We start from the raw sequence: 13,453 nt of genomic DNA on the forward strand, positions 1-13,453 counted from the left end.
CCCAGTAGTTAAAAGTCAACTCATAACTTAGAAACCAATGTTATTCATAGATTCCAGACATTGTATAGAAGAACATTGTGAAACTCCCTGCCCTGTTCTGTTTCTCTCTGACCACCGGTACATGCAGCCCCTGTCATGTACCACCTGCTTGCTCAAATCAATCGCAACCCTTTCATGTGAAATCTTTAGTGTTGTGAGCCCTTAAAAGGGACAGAAATTGTGCATTCGGGGAGCTTGGATTTTAAGGCAGTAGCTTGCCGATGCTCCCAGCTGAATAAAGCCCTTCCTTCTACAACTCGGTGTCTGAGAGGTTTTGTCTGGGCCTCGTCCTGCTGCAATCTGACAAAGACAAAGAAAATAGAATTTGCAAAAAATGAACAAAGCTTCCAAGGCAATCTGAGATTATGTTAAATGGCCAAACCTAAGAATAGTTGGTGTTCCTGAGGTAGAAGAGAAATAAAAAACTTTGGAAAACTTATTTGAGGGAATAATTTAGAAAATTTCCTGGTCTTGCTAGAGATCTAGACATCCAAATACAAGAAGCTCAAAGAACACTCAGGAAATTCATCACAAAAAGTTCATCATTCAGGCACATAGTCATCAGGTTATCTGCAGTCAAGACAAAAAATTTAAAGAGCTGTGAGGCAAAAACATCAGGTAACCTATAAAGGAAAACCTATCAGATTAACATCAGAATTCTCAGCAGAAACCCTGCAAGACAGAAGGGATTGGGGTCCTATCTTCAGCATCCTCAAACAAAATAGCTGTCAGCAAGAATTTTGTATCCAGCAAAACTAAGCTTCATAAATAACGGAGAGAAAAAGTCTTTTTCAGACAAACAAATGCAGAGAGAATTCACCACTACCAAGCCAGCACTACAAGAAAGGCTAAAAGGAGCTGGGCATGGTGGCTTATGCTTGTAATCCCAGCACTCTGGGAGGCCAAGGCAGGTGGATCATTTGAGGCCAGTGAGACCAACCTGCCCACCTGGCCAAAATGGTGAAACCCTGTCTCTACTAAAGATACATAAATTAGCTGGGTGTGGTGGCAGGCATCTGTAATCCCAGCTACTCCAGAGGCTGAGGCAAGAGAATTGTTTGAGCCCGGGAGGCAAAGTTTGCAGTGAGCTGAGATCATGCCCCTGCACTCTAGCCTGGGCAACAGAGCGTGACTGTCTCCAAAAACCAAACAAACAAACAAACAAACAAAGAATGCTAAAAGGAGTTCTAAATCTTGAAACAAAACTTCAAAATACACCAAAATAGAACCTCCTTAAAACATAAATCTCACAGGGCCTATAAAATAATAACACAAAGAAAAAACCGAAGGTATTCGGGCAACAACTATGGCAATGAACAAAACAGTACCTCACATCTCAGTGCTAACGTTACGTGTAAATTGCCTAAGTGCTCCACTTAAAAGATACAGAATGGCAGAATGGATAAAAATCCCACAGTATCTGCTGTCTTCAAAAGACTCACCTAATGCATAAGGACTCATATAAAGGTAAAGGGATGGAAAAAGATATTCCACACAAATGGAAACCAAATGTGAGCAGGAGTAGCTATTTTTATATCATACAAAACTGACTGTAAAGCAATAACGGTTAAAAAAGACAAAGAGTACCATTATATAATGATGAAAGGATCAGTCCCACAGGAAAATATCACAATTCTAAATACATATGCACTGAACACTGGAGCTCCCAAATTTATAAAACAATTATTACTAGACATAAGAAATGACATAGATGGCAACACAATAATTGTGGGGGACTTCAGTACTCCACTGATGGCACTAGACAGATCAACAATACAGAAAGTCAACAAAGAAACAATGTACTTAAACTATACTCTAGAACAAATGGACTTAACACTTACAGAACATTGAACTGCACAACTGCACAATATACATTCTTTTCATCAGCACATAGAATAATCTTTAAGACACACCATATGTTAGGCCACAAAACAAGTCTCAATAAATTTAAGAAAATTAAAATTATATCAAGTACTCTTTCATACCACAGTAGAATAAAATTGGAAATTAACTCCAAAAGGAACCCTTAAAACTATACAAATACATGGAAATTAAATAGTCTGTTCCTGAATGATCTTTGGGTCAACAGTGAAGTCAAGATGGAAATTTAAAACATTTTTGAAATGAATGATAATAGTGACAGAACTTATTAAACTCTCTGGCACATGGAAAGAGCCCTGCAAGAGAAAGTTCATAGCGTTAAATGCCTATATCAAAAAGTCTGAAAGAACACAAATAGACAACTTAAGGTCACACCTCAAGGTCTAGAGAAAAAAGAACAAACTCAAACCCAGCAGAAGAAAAGAAATAAGAGAGATCAGAACAGAAATAAATGAAATTAAATAAAAAAAGAGACAAATGAAACAAAAATGTGATTCTTTGAAAAGAAAAACAAAATTGATAGGCCATTACTACGATTAACCGAGAAGAGAAAAGATCCAAATAAACTCAATTAGAAACAAAATGGTAAAATTACAATCGATACCACAGAAATACAAAAGGTAATTCAAGGCTACCATGAATACCTTTATGCACAAAAACTAGAAAGTCTAGAGGAGATGGATAAATTCCTAAAAATATACAACCCTTCTAGATTAAATTGGAAGAAACAGAAACTCTGAATATACCAATAACAAGTAACGTGATTGAAACAGTAATTTAAAAATTGCCAACAAAAAAGTCCAGGAACAGATAGATTCACAGCTGAATTCTATCAGGCATTCAAAGAAGAATTGGTACAAGTCCTACTGAAGCTATTCCAAAAGATAGGGAAAGGAGGAACCCTTCCTAAATCATTCTGTGAAGCCAGTATCACCCTAATACCAAAACCAGAAAAGGACATAACAAAAAAGGAAAACTACAGACCAATATCCCTGATAAACATAGATGCAAAAATCCTCAACAAAATACTAGCTAACCAAATCCAACAGGATATCAAAAAGATAATACATGATGATCAAGTGGATTTCATACCAGGGATGCAGGGATAATTTCATATATGGAAGTCAATAAATGTGATACCTCACATAAACAGAATTAAAAACAAAAATAATATGATCATCTCAATAGATTAAAAAAAAGCATTTGACAAAATCCAGCATGGTTTATGATTAAAACCCTCAGCAAATTTGGCCTAGAAGGGAAATACCTCAAGGTAATAAAAGCCATTTATTACAAACCCACAGCCAACATTATACTGAATGGGAAAAGTTAAAGCATTCTCCTGAGAACTGGAACAAGACAAGGATGCCCACTTTCACCACTTCTACTCAACATAATACTGGAAGTCCTAGCCAGAGCAGTCAGACAAGAGAAAGAAAGAAAAGGCATCCAAATCAATAAAGAGGAAGTCAAACTGTCACTCTTTGCCAGTGATATAATCATATACCTAGAAAACCCTAAAGACTCATCCAAAAAGCTCCTACATCTGATACAGGAATTAAGTAGTTTCAGGATACAAAATCAATGTAGACAAATAAATGGCATGGCTATACACCAACAATGACCGAGCTAAGAATCAGATCAAGAACTCAACCCCTTTCATGACAGCTGCAAAAAGAAAAAAAAAAACAAACAAACCAAAAAACTTGGGAATATACCTAACCAAAGAGGTAAAAGATCTCTACAAGGAAAACTACAAAACACTGCTGAAAGAAATTATCAGTGACACAAACAAATGGAAACACATCCCATGCTCATGGATGGGTAGAATCAATATTGTAAAAATGATCATACTGCCAAAAGCAATCTACAAATTCAACGCAATCCCATCAAAATATAATTCTCCACAAAACCAGAAAAACAATTCTAAAATTCATATGAAACCAAAAAAGACCCCCCATAGTCAAAGTAAGACAAAGCAAAAAGAAGAAATTTGGAGGCATCACATTACCTGATTTCAAACTATAGTACAAGGCTATAGTTACCAAAACAGCATGGCAGTTGTATAAAAATAGGCACATAAACCAATGAGACAGAATAGAGAACCCAGAAGTAAAGCCAAATATTTACAGCACCTGATCTTCAACAAAGCAAACATAAAGTAGGGAAAGGACACCCCATTCAACAAATGGTGCTGGGGCAATTGACAAGCCATATGTGGAAGAATGAGGCTGGATCCTCATCTCTCACTTTATACAAAAATCAACTCAAGATGGATCAAAGACTTAAATATAAGACCTGAAACCATAAAAATTCTAGAAGATAACATTGAAAAAACCCTTCTAGACATTAGCTTAGGGAAAGAGTTCATGACCAGGAACCCAAAAGCAAATGTAACAAAAACAAGGATAAATAGATGTGGCCTATTAATAATTAAGCTAAATTATAGAAAAGATAAAGATAAATAGACAGAACCTATTAATAATTAAACTAAAAACTTCTTCACCGAAAAAAGAAATAATCAGTAGAGTAAACAGATAACCAACAGAGTGGGAGAAAATATTTGCTAACTATGCATCTGACAAAGGACTAATATCCAGAATCTACAAGGAACTCAAAGAAATTAGCAAGAAAAAAACAAATAATACCATTAAAAACTGGGCAAAGGACACAAATCGACAGTTCTCAAAAGAAGATATACAAATGGCCAACAAACATATGAAAAAATGCTCAATATCACTAATTATCGGGGAAATGCAAATCAAAAACTACAATGCAATATCACCTTACTCCTGCAGAAAGACCATAGTTTAAAAATAAAAAAAAAATAGTTGTTACTGTGGATGTGGTAAAAAAAGAACATTTTTACACTACTGGTTGTAATGTAAACTAGTATAACTACTTTGAAAAACAATATGGAAATGTCTTAAAGAACTGAAAGTAGAACTACCATTTGATCTAGCAATCCCACTACTGAGTATCTACCCAGAGGAAAAGTGTGTGTGTGTGTGTGTGTGTGTGTGTGTGTGTGTATATATACACATATATATATAAAATAAAACACGACTCAGCCATTCTCAGCCACTTGGTTGGAGTTGAAGACCATTAATTTAAGTGAAGTAACTCAGGAATGAAAAAATCAAACATTGTATGTTCTCACTTATAAGCAGGAGATAAGCTGTGAAGATGCAAAGGCATAAGAATGATATAATGGAATTTGGGGATTCAGGGGGAAGGGTGGGAGTGGAGTGAGGGATAAAAGACTACACATTGGGTGCAGCGTACACTGCTTGGGTAATGAGTACACCAAAATCTCAGAAATTATCACTAAAGAACTTATTCATGCAACGAACTACCATCTGTTCTCCCCAAACTATTGAAATAATAATAACCTTATAAATTATGCTAGGTTACCTTTTCTTGAGTCAATTTGACAACTTATGTATTGTTTATTATTATTATATGTTATTTAAGTTTTAATGTTTTAATGGCATAATTATTTATAATTTCATCTTTACATTGAAAAAATCTGCTATATTCATAATGTTCCTTTTTTCTTCTGGGATTACAGGCACCCGCCACCACACCCGGCTAATTTTTTGTATTTTTAACAGAGACAGGGTTTCACCATATTGGCCAGGCTGGTCTCGAACTCCTGACCTCGTAATCCACCTGCCTCAGCCTCACAAAGTGCTGGGATTATAGGTGTGAGCCACTGCACCCAGCCCATGTTGTTCAGTTTCTACCCATTTGTACAGTTTCCAAAGTTCCACTTGTTATTGATTTCTAGTTTTTCTCCACTGTGGTCTGAGAAGATGCTTGTTACGATTTCATTTTATTGATATGATATACAACAAATTTTAAAAAATTTGCTGATACTTGTTTTTACAGATGTAACTTATGTACTGTCCTAATGTTGCATGGGCTGATGAGAAGAATGTGTATTCTGCAGCTGTTGGATAAAACGTTGTGTAGATGCTTGTTAGTTCCATTTGGTCTAAGTGCAGTTTAAAACTAATGTTCCTTTGTTGCTTTTCTGTCTAGACGATCTGTCTAAGGCTGAGAGTAGGGGGTTAAATTTCCCAACTAGTATTGTAATGGAATCTATCTCTCCCTCGCAATCTAACTTGCTATATATATCTGGGTGCTCTAGTGTTGGGTGCATACATATTTAGAATTGTTATATCCTCTTGCTGAATTGATACCTTTATCATTATATAATGACCTTCTTTGTATCTTTTTGCTGTTTTTGACTTAAAGTGTGCTATATTTAATATAAGTATGGCTACTCCTGCTTGCTTTTGGTTTCCGCTTGTAGGGAATGTCTTTTTCCGTCTCTTTATTTTCTATCTATCTGTGTCTTTACAGGTGAAGTGAATTTCTTGTAGGCAGCATATAGTTGTGAAATTGAAAAAAATAATTCACTCAGCCAGTCTACATCTTTTAAGTGGAACATTTATTTGCATTTAAGATTATTGATATGTGAGGACTTATTCCTGTCATTTTGCTAATTGTTTACTGGTTTTGTATATCATTTGTTCCTTTCTTTCTCTTATTGACTATCCTTGCAGTTTGATGATTTTCTGAAGTGGTAACATTTGAGTCCTTTCCCTCATTTGTGTGTTTGCTTTATCAGTGAGTTTCTTATAGGGTGGTATAATAGTGATGAATTCTGTTTTTGCCTCCTGAGAAAGATTTCTCCTTCATTTATGAAGAATACCTTTGCTGGATACAGTGTTTTTGGCTATTTCTTTCAATACTTTGAATATATAACCCAACTTTCTCCTGGCCTTTAAGGTTTCTGCTGAGAGAGGAGTCCAGCTCAAATTTTTCTCCTTGTTCTGGCTTTCAGGCAGTAATTTTATTAGAAAAGGCTTAGGAAGTGGATTCTGGGATTAGTAGGTGACTGATGGAAGAAAAGGCAAGGTGTAGAAAGTTCTAAGGCATGCACAGTTATCTCATGCTACCTCATGGACTGCATGTGCAAATTCAGGTGTAGTTAGTATGAAACACATAGTGGATCGCTTCTTGGCCTTTTGGCTAAGATCAAGTGAACCACACAGTGGAAATTCAGGAGGTGAGGTCAGCAAGCTCATTCTGTGCAAACTCCAGTTGACCATATTCGTTCCAACCAATTTCAGCCAGTTTTTGAAATCTCACAAGTGGAGGGAGTTTCAGTGTTTCAGCAAGTTATTTCTTATCTGCCCTCCTGCAAACTCAAGTATTTGTTAGTTATTTGTTTCTTACTCTTTGAGGTACAGCTTCAGTTTCAACTATTCAGCAAGTTGTTTTATATCTGCTATCCCATAAGCCCAATAATTTAATCATTAAAAAAAAACTGTTGGAACAGTTTCATGTTCTGACCAGTTTATGCAACTTAATCATGTCAAGATATAGAACATTACCATCACCCCAGAGAGGTCACTCATACCCCTTCTTAGTCAATCCTTGCCTCTCCAAGATAGCCATTGTTCTGACATTTTCCTTTACAGATTTATTTTATGTTCTAGAATTTCATGTAAATGGAACTCTAAAGTATGTACTTGTTAGTATAAAATTCTTTCTTTCAGCATGTTTTTAATATTCTTCCATGTTGTATCTGTAGTTGACTCCTTTTTATTACTGAGTAGTATCCTATTGATATGGTTTGGCTATGTGCCCACCCAAATCTCAGCTTGAATTGTAGCACCCATGGTCCCTACGTGTCATGGGAGGGACCTGGTGGGAGGTAATTGAATCATGGGGGGGCGGGTTTTTCTCGTACTTTTCTTGTGATAGTGAATCAGTTTCATGAGATTTGATGGTTTTATAACCTAACACATGCTCTCTTGACTACCATCATGTAGACATGACTTTGTTCCTCCTTTGCCTTCCACCATGATTGTGAGGCTTCTCTAGCTGTGTGGAAATGTGAGTCCTTTAAACCTCTTTTTCTTTATAAATTACCCACTCTTTTTTTTTTTTTTTTTGAGACAGAGTCTTGCTCTGTCACTCAGGCTGGAATGCAGTGGCATGATCTCGGCTCACTGCAACCTCCACCTCCTGGGTTCAAGCAATTCTTGTGCCTTAGCCTCCCAAGTAGTTGGGATTACAAGTGCCCACCACCACACCTGGCTATTTTTGAATTTTTCGTAGAGATGAAGTTTCACCATGTTGGCCAGGCTGGTCCCAAACTCTTGGCCTCAGGTGATCTGGCCACCTCGGCCTCCCAAAATGCTGGGATTACAGGCATGAGCCACCATGCCCATCCCTTTGGGTATTTTTTCATAGCTCTATGAATATGGATGAATATACTTATTTTACAAATATAGTACAATTTGTTTATCCATTCTCCTATTGATAGGCTATTTCCATTTTTTAGTTATTATAAAGCTACTGAACACTCTATACAAATCATTTTGTGAACACATACTTCCATTTTTCTTGTATGATATACAGGAGAGGGCTCCTGGTTCATGAAGTATTAATAGGTATATGCTTAGTTTTACAAGAAAGTGTCATAACTTTTTCCAAAGCGGTTATATAATTTTACATTCTCACCAACAATGTGTGAAAGCTTCAGGTGCTTTACCAAGTTGCCAACATATGGTGTTGGCAGTCATTTGAAATGCAGTCATTCTGATGAATATGTAGAGGTATCTCATTGTGGTTTGGGTTTGCATTTTCCCATAACTAATGATGTTAAGTTTTCTGTGTGTCTCCATGTTTTTCCCCATGATTGAAGTTTATTAATTCTTTAGCATTAATTTGTCTAGGCCCTCAAAATTCTGTTGGGATTATGACCAAAATTGCTTTAGTTCTATTTATTTTGGACATATCATCTTCATAATACTTAATCTGTCTTTGTTCTATTATATAAAGCTTTCATCTCCTCTAGGAAACGTTTTACTTACATAGGTTCCCAACTGGATTTGTTAGGCTTATTCATATGTATTCTTATTTGTGGATATTATACGATTTTTTAAAAACTGTTTTCTCCTTTTATTGTTGTAGCTGTTTATTCTATATCCAGCAACTTTATTAAACTTTCCTGTAAGTTGTAATAGTTTCTCAGTTCTAGTTATGTTAAATAAATCAGTCTTTTTGCAAACAAATATATCTATAATGCCAATTTTCTATTGCATTATCTAGAATAGTGATTCTCAAGAGTAGTTCTCAAAAGTGGATTTTACCTTTCAAGAGACATTTGGCAACATCTGGAGACTTTTTTTGGTTGTCACACTGGGGGAGGTACTATCTGGTAGGTAAAGGCCAAGGATACTAGTAAACATCTCACAATACGCAGGACATCCCCCCACAACAAAGAGTCATCTGGCTCAAATTGTCAGTAGTGCTGAGGTTGAGAAACTCTGCTTGAGAACTTCCAGAAAACATTCAATAGTATTAGAATAAAGCAATGTTGTTTTACTCCTGATTTTAATGTGAATGTCTAATATTCATTAATAAGTATAAAATTAGATATAAATTAGTGTGGTCATAATAAGTATACAAGTGAGACATTTATTCAAGAGTACTTTGTAAACTAGTAATTATTCAATGGTGACAGAAGCTCACCATGGCACTAATTCTCAGGAAAGTTGCAGAAAGGTGTGAAGAGGGAGGTAAAAATGTTAGTTACATTGCTGACTTTCACCTGGAGACATGCCCTTTGCCACTAGAATTACTAAGGCATAAGAATTATACAAGGTTGGTTAATATCAGCCAGCCTACTTTGGGCCTGCAGGTAGAGGAAACCCATGATATTGATAGTGAATGTCTTCTGTAGGTTGCAAGCTTCTATAAGCTTTCTTAATTGTTGTATATCTAAATAGTCCCATTCTTCCCTTACTTGTTATGATTCACCCAACTTACCAGCATGTAAAGATGTTTTCCATTTGCTTTTTGCTGCTAGTATTGAGAAAGCTCCTATTAATTTGTCAGTTTTGCATTCTTTGTAAGTAATATCTTTTATGGAGAGCATTCTCATTGTTGATGCTCTAAAATTATACTACAGTGAGTTTAATATTTTGTCAGTTTCTCTTTCTTGCTGAAGCTTCAATTAGATATTTTTCTTAGAACTCCATTTTATAACATTTTAAATACCATTTTTAAATTCTTTTGGCTGACAATTTCTGAGATTACTTCTAGGTCACTTGTTTGATTGTGTTTATTTGAATATTCCGTCCATTTGTTAACTTGATTTTTTCCAAGATATCTAATAGGTCCATTCTTAGAACCACTTGTTTCTATTTCAAACAAGATACTCCTTTCTGTCTAAAGATATTCAATCTTTTAAGATTCTGCCTCTGTAATCCCAGCACTTTGGATGGCCAAGGAGGGTGGATCACCTGAGGTCAGGATTTCGAGAGCAGACTGGCTAACATGGTGAAACCCTGTCTCTATTAAAAATACAAAATTAACTGGGTGTGGTGCACACCTCTTATCTCAGCTACTTAGGAGGCTGAGGCAGGAGAATCGCTAGAACCTGGGAGGCAGAGGTTGCATTGAGCTGAGATCGCGCCATTGTACTCCAGCGTGGGTGACAAGAGTGAGACTTTGTCTCCCCCCAAAAAAGATTCTGCCTCAATTCTAGTGATGCGTTTTCTTATTGGAAATGCTTCTGTTATGTTTTGGCTTTCCTCAAGTTTAAGTAGAAGCACTATTTATTACTAACAGAATACAAAATTTGAGCATGTGCTATTCTAGACACTTCATATTCATTAATGTACTTATCCTTTTGTTAACTTTATAAAGTACTATTAACCCCATGTGATGGTTAATACTGAGTGCCAACTTGATTGGACTGAAAGACACAAAGTATTGATCCTGGATGTGTCTGTGAGGGTGTTGCCAAAGGAAATTAACATTTGAGTCAATGGGCTGGGAAAGACAGACCCACCCTTAATCTGGGTGGGCACAATGTACAGCTGCCGGCTCAGCTAGAATATAAGCAGGCAGAAAAATGTGAAAATAGAGACTGACCTAGCCTCCCAGCCTACATCTTTCTCCCATGCTGAATGTTTCCTGCCCCCGAACATCAGACTCCAAGTTCTTCAGTTTTGGAATTCATACTGGCTCTTCTTGCTCCTCAGCCCGCAGACGGCCTATCATGGGACCTTGTGATTATGTGGGTTAATACTTAATAAACTCCCCTTTATACACATACCTATTCCATTAGTTCTGTCCCTTTAGAGAACCCTGACTAATACAGATTTTCGTACCGAGACAGGGGTAGTTCTAGAGGAAAAGAATATTAAGGATGAAGTTCTTTCATTGACTTTGGGTTTCTGGAGTTGGCTGATTAGACCCCAGAATGCTAAGGACTCTACTTCCAATAGTATGGAGAACACTGATAGTCCTTGGCATGAACTGTTTAGAGAGTTATACAAAATAAATGCATTTGACACTCCTGATTCATTGCTCGTGAGAGGCAAGGAGTTCAGTGACTCTATACATAATACCTTTGACTATATGTGGAGAACCAAGGAACATAATGAAGCTGGTTGGTTGCTCCTAAGTTCAGTGGACAAAGTGATTAAAGAAAATGAACTCAGGAATTCTATATCCCGGCTTCAGAAGCAGATACTGAGCCTCAAATCTGCTAAGATTGCCTGAGTGAGAGTCTTATCTCCTGTAGAGAAAAAGTTGAAATTCTAGACAGACAGACAAGCTCTTATGTGAGTGGCTGACCTGCAATGAAAGGTACATGCACAGCCAGGTGTCTACTGTTAAAGTGAGGGTATTTATTGGAAAAGAATGGGACCCTGCAATATGGAATGGGGACATGTGGGAGGACCCTGATGAAGCTGGGGATACTGAGCTTGTAAGCTCTAATGAAACTTTTTTCATTAGACAGCTTCCCCATTCCCAGTAGTGGCAACATCGCCTCCCCCACCCATGCTGCCATCAGCCTTTCCACCTTTGTCTGAGATAAACCCTGTGCTGCCTGAGGCAACAGTGGTAGCATCCCCTGAGGCAGTTGCCAGGCAAGATAACGTTGATTCTCCTCAGGGGCCACCCCCAACACCCCTGTTTGCTTCTAGACTTATAACTAAAGTCCTGGAGACCCCTAGAGGTGAGGTTGAGAGTGTGACCCATGAGGAGGTATGCTACTCTCAAAAGAACTGCTTAAATTTTCCAATTTATATAAACAAATCTGGAGAACAGGCATGGAAATGGATATTAAGGGTATGGGATAATGCTGGAAGGAACATAGAGTTGGATCAGGCTAAATTTATTAATTTGGGCCCACTAAGTAGGGACTCTGCACTCAATGTTGTAGCTCAGGGAGTTAAAAGAGGTTCTAAAAGCTTATTTGCTTTGTTAGCTGAAGTATGGATTAAAAGATGGCCCACTGTGAGTAAGCTGGAAGTGCCTGATCCCCCTTGGGTTAATGTAGAGGAAGGGATGGAAAGGCTTAGGGAGAGTAGGATGGTGGAATGGATTAGTCGCTTTAGACCTACTCATCACAGCTGGGAGGGTCCAGAAGATACCTTTGACCAATGCCTTGCAAAATAGATTTGCGAGGGCAGCACCTACATCTTTGAAGAGCCCTGTAATTGCTCTTTTCTTTATGTCAGATCTAATAGTGGGAACCACAGTCCCTCTACTACAAAATTAAATACGAGAATAATTGAATCCCAAGGTGGCAGGGGGCAGGTGGCGGCACTAAACTGTCAAAGGCAAGGTAGGCCTAGCTACCATAATGCACAGCAGAAGCAAAGTGGCAATCAGAATAGTCTGACTGTACAGAGCTCAGGCATTGGCTAATTAATCACGGTGTTCCTAAAAGTGAAATTGATAGGAAGCTTACTGCATTCCTACTTAATTTATGCAAGCAAAAACCTTCTAGGTTGAATGGACAAAAGACTAATTTGAATTATGAAAACAGAATCACAACCCCTCAATTTCCAGACTTGAGCCAGTTTATGGACCTGGAACCCCTTAAATGAAGCGGAGGCTGGGTGCCCTTGAGGAAGGACCCACTATATTACCGACTATGGAGTGAACCTTTCTCCCTTCCCTCCCAAGGAGACTTACAGCCTTTTACCAGGGTAACTGTGCATTGGGAAAAGGGAAATGATCAGACATTTTGGAGACTACTGGACACTGGCTCTGAGGTGACATTGATTCCAGGGGACTCAAAACGTCACTGTGGTCCTCCAGCAAAAGTCAGGTAATTAATGGAGTTTTAGCTCAGGTCCAACTTACAGTGGGTCCCCAGACTCATCCTGTGGTCATTTCCCCAGTGCCAGAATGCATAATTGGCGTAGACATACTTAGCAGCTGGCAGAATGCCCACATTGGCTCCTTGAATGGTAGGATGAGAGCTATTGTGGTGGGAAAGGCCAAATGGAAGCCATTAGAACTCCTTCTACCTAGCAAAATAGTAAATCAAAAATCATATCTCATCCCTGGAGGGACTGCGGAGATGAATGCCACCATCCAGGACTTGAAAGACGCAGGGGTGGTGATTCCCATCACATCTCCATTCAACTCTCCCATTTGGCCTGTGCAGAAGACAGATGGATCTTGGAGAATGACAGTGGATTAT

The sequence above is a fragment of the Pongo pygmaeus genome, chromosome 2 (assembly GCF_028885625.2).
Source record: "Pongo pygmaeus isolate AG05252 chromosome 2, NHGRI_mPonPyg2-v2.0_pri, whole genome shotgun sequence".
Classification (NCBI taxonomy): domain Eukaryota; kingdom Metazoa; phylum Chordata; class Mammalia; order Primates; family Hominidae; genus Pongo; species Pongo pygmaeus.